This window comes from Mercenaria mercenaria, unplaced genomic scaffold (genome assembly GCF_021730395.1).
Source record: "Mercenaria mercenaria strain notata unplaced genomic scaffold, MADL_Memer_1 contig_1620, whole genome shotgun sequence".
Classification (NCBI taxonomy): Eukaryota; Metazoa; Mollusca; class Bivalvia; order Venerida; family Veneridae; genus Mercenaria; species Mercenaria mercenaria.
The window spans coordinates 8894-16488 of NW_026459611.1; the positions used below are offsets into that span (position 1 = coordinate 8894).

Sequence of the window (7595 nt, forward strand, 5' to 3'; positions counted from 1 at the left end):
CATAAAAGAACTAACTCAAACTCTGCACATGTACTTACTGATGTCTACCTAATCTGCACAAAAAGAAAATTTGTAGGTCACCATATTAGGTTTGGTTTACATTAACTTACAACGTGGTGGTGGGTGGCGGGCATTTATATAACGCAGGTTGATACGAAATACAGAATCGATCTTTATTTCAAAAAAAGGGCATCTATTTAGCCAAAATGTTTGACAGTATTCTGTTTTGTCCACAGTTTAAAGCAAAGATAGTTCACAAGGGGATCAAATGGCCCTAGGTCGCACTACTGAGGAACATCTGGAATAAACTCGCTAAAAGTGTGACTGAAGAAAATGTTGTTTTTTGTTCTGTATTTTAAAGGAAGAAACAGAGTTGAATAATTCCGGCTTCTGCATCCTTAAACTTTGACATATTAATCTTAAAAACAAAAGGTGTCATCTACCCTATTTGGCCAATCACCCCACTTAGTTTTAAAGGTACAGGTTAAAGGTGTTTAGACGTCATTGATTTGAAAGTGTGACCTATTCACTGGGCCAAGTGAATTTCCTTTTAGGTTTTAGACGTCTTCATGACTTCCAGCTTCTCAGCTAAAGCATAAATTATTCAGCAATATTTTCTTATTGAATAAATAAGACATTTGAAAAATCAGAATTTTAATTACTGAGTAATATTAGACGTTTATCTCAAGAAATCGTAAAACAGTCATATTTCTTTATTCTTGTATTTTGTCTCATCAGATTATCCGAAGTATTGTTATTAAATGATTATTTTCATTATAGGTCTGCAATAGCCCACGTTGTTTTCAGAAGTTCTAAAATTTCCTTGCATTGTTTAAATGGTTTGCCCTGATTTCTACAAACGATTTTAAAGATCGAATGAGTTTAACTATTCGTAGACATCTCTTGAATATTCTAAAATTAAGTTGCAGAGTCCTTATGATGTCCTGTTGCATATTTTGATGTCATTGCATTTCAGTCTATTTTAGATGATAGCGAACATTTGAACAACACTTATTTAATGTGCTCATGCTCGCATGGCTACAAAGTCAGCTGGTGGATTTTACAGCCCAGAGACATGTCTTCACATGACGCACATTCCTGAAGAATCTCTAAGCGTAGCCCTTGACCATGACGTGCATGCAAAGACAAAGGCGAAATCCGGTAGACCGATTTATCTATGTGTTGCGTACAGCAATAAATGATACAGGCTCTATACTATAACCAAATAGATACAATGCTCAAGATTAATTAACCATTTTGTGTTTTCTTGCCAGAGTTTCGCTACACAGCTGCGTATGGGCAGCTAAGTGCCTGGAACCTACTTTTTCTTTAAAGGGCAAATAACATTGACTATTTATTGGTAAGCCATTCAAGCGTTCCAATACTATTTTTGTTACTTTAGCGAAAGAAAACCTGTGCTGAACTATGTCCGGTCAATAGCAAAAACTAAGGAAAAACGAGTTATATCAGCAGTCATGTAAGATTAGGATTTATTTACTAACCATATACATGTACAAATATGCTACGTAGTCTGAATCCACATGCCTAAGCAACGTCTAGTTATTAACCAGAAATAACATGTTCAATCTCTTTGTCACTGTTTAAACTTACTACAGGTCACTACTGTGTTTATTCATATTAGAGGTCACTATTGTGTTAAAACGTGTAAGAGGTCACTGTACTGTGTAGACGTATCAGAGATCACTATTGTGTTTAAACGCTATTGAGGTCCTTGCACTGTTTAGACGTATCAGAGGTCACTATTGTGTTCAAACGTGTCAGAGGTCACTGGACTGTTTAGACAACGTATTAGAGATCACTATTGTGTTTAAACGCGTTAGAGGTCCCTGTACCGTTTAGACATATTAGAGGCTACTCCATTAGAGATCACTATTGTGTTTAAACATGTTAGATGTCCCAGCACTAGTTAGAGGTATTAGAGGTCACTATTGTGTTTGAACGCGTTAAAGATTACTTATGTGTTTAAACGCGTTAGACATCCCTGCACTGTCTAGACTTATCAGGTCACTGTGGTGTCTGGACGAATCACAGGTCACTATTGTGTCTAGACGTATCAGCCGCCACTATTGTGTTTAAACGTATTAAAGGCCATTATTGTTTTTAGAAGTTTTAAAACTGAATATTGTGTTTAGACGCGATAGAGCTCAGTAATGTGTTAAGACATATTACAGGTTAGTTTTGAAAGGGTTACTGCTACGTTTCGGCGAATTATAGATCACGATTGTGTTTAAATGAATAAAAAGTCACTATTGTGTTTGGAAGTATAAGAGTGTGTGTGTTCGGGTTTAACGTCTTTTTCAACAATTTTTCAGTCATATAAACGACGGTGTCTACTTGTCGCAGTGAGCAAAATGCCCTACTTTAAAGTGCTGCCTCACTGGAACATCACGCCGTAGACACGTGACATGATACCCCACCCAGTCACATTATACTGACACCGGGCTGACCAGTCCTAGAACTACCCTCTTAATGCTGAGCGCCAAGCGAGGAAGCTGCTAGTACCGATTTTTACGTCTTTGGTATGACGCGGCCGGGGATCGAACCCACGACCTCCCGCACTCGAAGCGGACGCTCTATCACTAGGCTACCGAGACGGTTTGGACGTGTTTGAAGTCACAAGGCTGCAGCAATAGTATATAACTGAGAACAATCTGAAAATACTGTCATCAAAATGATATTTATACTGCAAAAGGTGTAAAGGGGAAGCGTCAGGTTCCATATTTGATGTTCATTGGACAGGCTCTTGGAACCTTTTCTTATTTAGGCATGCGCACTTTTAAGAAACAAGACAGCTGGATTATATCTTGTTGGGGATACACACTGGTGTGTTGATTAAAAATATTCTATTGACTGAATTTTATACGAATCATTGAACCTTAACTTAAGTATGTGTATCTTTCTTTAAATTCAGGATGTCGTGGATAAGAGATAAGAGCTTCAACCCTGCCACCTCTCGAGAGGGAACCAACGTTCCATAGGAAACCAAAACACTTTAACTCGTACGACGGTACACATGAAGACGTGAGTTGTGAAATAAATATACCACATGGACTTGGGGTCCGTCGCCATCTCCTCCTCCCTTGAAGACTGTCAGCAAATATCTTTATTACTTTACTTTATTTCAAACATGTTATATAACAATTTAAACATGGCTGAGGAAGTAACAATTTACTACATGTAGATGTATATTTTAAAGGCTAGCTTTAAGGTTCCGATGGAGGCCTTGAGAAACAAAAATCAAACAACACCAAATCATAGAAAGAAAGAGTTGTTTGACATGAAAATTGAACAGCATGTAAAACATGTATATTACTTTACGAAACAAGTGTCAGTATACTGATATAAACATTGAATTCCGGAAAAGGGCTGCCTAAAGGGGCTCCACTTCCGGACAGTTAAACGCCTTTAAAAACTCACCATTTTCAAAGAACTGTTACACATGTTTGTTTTGATGCATTTGCAATAGCGTGCGAGTGGTAAAATTTCACGTAACAAGGTGGAACATAGTTTTCAGCAATTGTTTATCTTTTTTTCTTTACAAATGGCATTCATTTTCAAAAGGAGACAACTTTTTCTCAAAGATTACTTAAAATAATCGGAAAAAGTTGTTTCCCTTTGAAAATGAATGTCATTTGTACTTAAAATAATCGGGAACAGTTGTCTCCCATTGAAAATGAATGCCATTTGTAAATAAATAAAGATAAACAATTGCTGAAAACTGTGTTCCACCTTGTTATGCGAAATTTCACCACTCGCACGCTATTGCAAATGCATCAAAACGAACATGTGTAACTGTTCTTTGAAAATGGTGAGTTTTTAAAGGCGTTTAACTGTCCGGAAGTGGAGCCCCTTTAGGCAGCCCTTTTCCGGAATTCAATGTTTATATCAGTATACTGACACTTGTTTCGTAAAGTAATATACATGTTTTACATGCTGTTCAATTTTCATGTCAAACAACTCTTTCTTTCCATGATTTGGTGTTGTTTGATTTTTGTTTCTCAAGGCCTCCATCGAAACCTTAACGCTGTCATCGCTTTGTATTAAATCAGCTTAAAAGTTATAAATTTATTAAATACATCTGTAAACTGAACTTTGAATCATACCTCGTAACCGTTTTTGTATCAGCATAGAACCTCTGTAAACGTGCAATTATTATTTATTATGAGCTAATATAAGCCTATACTAAAGATGTGGAAAGGTCGACTACTTGAACATAGATATCAATGAAATATTAGTATACGGTTCTTTAAGAGAACAGCAACCACGGTTATACATGTACCGTGAACTAATGTTAAAATTAATTGTAAAATTAAAAATGTTTAAAGACAAATGACGTTATTTTTATTGGGCTGTGGACAGTCAGTGGAAAAAGAACTACGAGAAAGTCAGTATTGAAGTGGACAACAAGGTTAAACATCATCTCAAGGTAATAGAAAAAGTGGAAACTCCACAGGTCGCTCAACACAACAAAAACGAAAATGTTGCAGGCTCGGTTTGATTGAGCCTGTTCATGGACGATAGTTAAAATGACAGACAGACAGACAGACAGACAGACAGACATTTTATTTCAAATCAAATAGGCTAAAAAGCCCATGATGACATACATTTGACACAAATACAATAGCGGACAGTGTACAAAACAAATATAGTATTTCAATGACAAATACTAATATAGTAACATAAACATCTAGCAAAACTGACATTGAGTTTAATGAAACCCTATTTTCTGAGGAAAATGCATGCTACCGTCCACGCCCTCTAGCCCCGGGTTGAGCAGAACTCAACATTTACACATGCTAAAAGTACAAAAAACAATTTAGAAGTCCTTACAAAAGAAGAACAAAAGAAACAAAAAAGAGCATAAAACACGCAAGATTAATATCCTATATATACCTTATTCACTTTTGATTAATATTTCATATATGAACACTTCTCATAGAATTGTCCCGGTTCCTGCCAGTACAAAGAAAATAGAAAGTAAGTCTGTAATAATATCATGGTATAGAATAATCAAATAAACCTGAATACTGGGTTATGAAACTGAGTTGGAAGACCAGTCTCAAATCTCCTACATATGATTGGTTTATTCTGAGCGCAGGTTTGAAGTTGACCAATACAGGGTAGCTTCCTTAGACTGGTCTCAAGATTCGGTTTATAAACTTTATCCAGGGCAAAAGGTTATACAATTTAGACAAACCGTGGCTTTTGTTAAGTTTATTATGTTTGACACATTTTCAGCAGCAGTTGATGCACCGGTTTGAGAAACGCTTGAAGAAAATGGAGGAGGCGATGTCAGACGACCTTGGGAAGAAGAAAATACATCTTCTGTAATGCTTTCATTGTTTTTCATATTGTAGAAAAAGAACAGGGACATATTTAGCAAGTACACAGAGACAGGTGCTAAGGCAGAACCGGAAGTTGCATCATCAACTAAAGAAGACAAAGTCTTTCCGGAAATACAAATTAAGAGGAAAGCGTTTCCAGACGGGAAACAAAACCTACAGAACGCGAGGGGTCAGTTTCCGGGGATTTTAAACCCAAAATGGCGACGTCAACGGTGTTCATTCGGATAGGGAAGCTTCCTTGGATTCTATTCACAATGACACTGATCGTGAAGAACTGGAAAAACATGAAAATAACGATGGAGTTTTTGATTTGACTAGATTGAAGACTAAATATGCAGAACAAAGTTTTAGACATATGGATGTTAGTCCTGTCCAAACTCCCCACGTACAGCGTCCAATGAACGCGGAGAACAGACGAGACTCTCTTTTGGTGACAAAATTAAAAGGATACTTACGGGGAAGTGCATGTTAGTTGCCCAACAAAAAAACAAATCAATAGGGGTTATATCTGTTTTCCCGGGGTTTTTCAGGTAAATAAGTTCTTGGTCCTCTTTAAACAATCTTTTTAAAATTGAAAGCGTTATGTTCCTAGAAATAAACTTGCTCATTTAAAGCAATTAGGTATTTTTGAAACACCATTTTTTGTCTTAAACTGTTTTAACCAACCTTAAATTTCATGGCTTTGGAGTGTATTATTATGTCATAATAAAGCAAACACAGAGAAAATGTCGCATGTGATTTTCAAATTGGTATGAATTAAACATACAATGTTTACTTTCAGATTCTGAAGCTGAACGCACGATTCTAGCATAGAAAGTCTTTCCGGAACTTAGGACCCTTTGTCTTCTTCATGGCAAATAGCTCCAGACGATTGATCCACATCGGGGTATCGGAGACGCTCTTGCGGATGACCACAGTATTCCTGACATGTGTTTGTCAAATATACAAAGATGTACAGAGGATCACCTGCAGACCGTTAACAGTGTGGTAAATAATTAAACAGATGAAGTTTTTCATTCCAATGTAGATTCTATCTGATTAAAACAAGAAGAAATTAAAAACAATACTCTTAAGTACAATGCTTTATTTGAAAAAGTTTTCATATGAAACAATGAATGACACTTGCTTATTAATATATTTTCTGCAATGATTTTGTTTCTGTTTTCAGGTAATTCTGACCGATCGATATGGGGATCCTATACTTCCATCAAGTTTGCAGATAGAAGAATTTGAATACATTCATAATGCTGTTACCTCGTACACGAACGCAGATAAAGCAAAAATACATGAACAAATAGCTATGTTAGAGAATCCCTCGGCTCTATAAGAACATCGATTGTCTCAAGAACATCCAAAAGATGGCGCCAAAACTGATATTACAAATGGCGACATCCAGCCGAAAGGGGAAGCAACCGGTCAGGTGACTCAAGAGAAAGCGCCTGCAACACACAAGAAAGAGGATGGTAAAAAAGAGCAGCTGTTAATCAAAGCATTACAGGATGAAGAAAGTCAGTTACCTGATCCATCCCTGCTAGAGACCTGGTATCGACTAGATGAGAATTCTATACCCGCAGTTTACAAACTTCAAAACATAAGGTAAATCTAAATAAATTTGAACCACTAGAGCTGGCTTTTATCAGGACTTATGATTTGACAGGATATGTGATAAACGGGTCTGATATCGCGTGTAAAAATAGTAGTTAGGCTTCGATGGCCGATTGGTGGACTTGAAATCCAATGCGATCTTCCCGCGTATGTTCAAACCTTGGTCGTAGCGAAATATTTTACGTTTTTAACGTAATATAAGAAGTGTATTCAATTCAGTTTTTAATTTAACATCAATGAACGCCAAGGTCACAAATTTGCTAATTTTCACAATGCGTTGGAAACTTTCAGATGCCCTGTCATTAAAGCTTCATTAATATGAGCTACGATGGCCGAGTGGTTAAGGCGTTGGACTTGAAATTCAATGGGATCTTCCCGCGTAGGTTCGAGCCCTACTCGCAGCGAATCTTTTGTATATATAAAGTAAATATCCTCTTCAAGTTTATCTACATCCCATTTTTATTCTTACTTTAACCACTGCTGCAGTAACAACAAACACAACCTCGTCCATGTATCTTGCCAGTGTGTCACTAGTATGTTATGGCATTTTCTGTCCGGCCTGGTAACGAAGTAGTCTACATTATTGACTGCCATAGTGGCTGTTCCTCAATAATTACAATTAAT

At 36.8% G+C, this 7595-nt stretch overlaps 1 non-coding gene across 1 annotated transcript; it reads left to right on the forward strand.

Moving 5' to 3' along the window:
• Positions 1-7293: 7293 nt before the first annotated feature.
• On the forward strand, positions 7294-7375 carry Trnas-uga (transfer RNA serine (anticodon UGA)). Its single transcript has one exon. It is a non-coding gene; the product is annotated as a tRNA-Ser (tRNA).
• Positions 7376-7595: the final 220 nt, after the last annotated feature.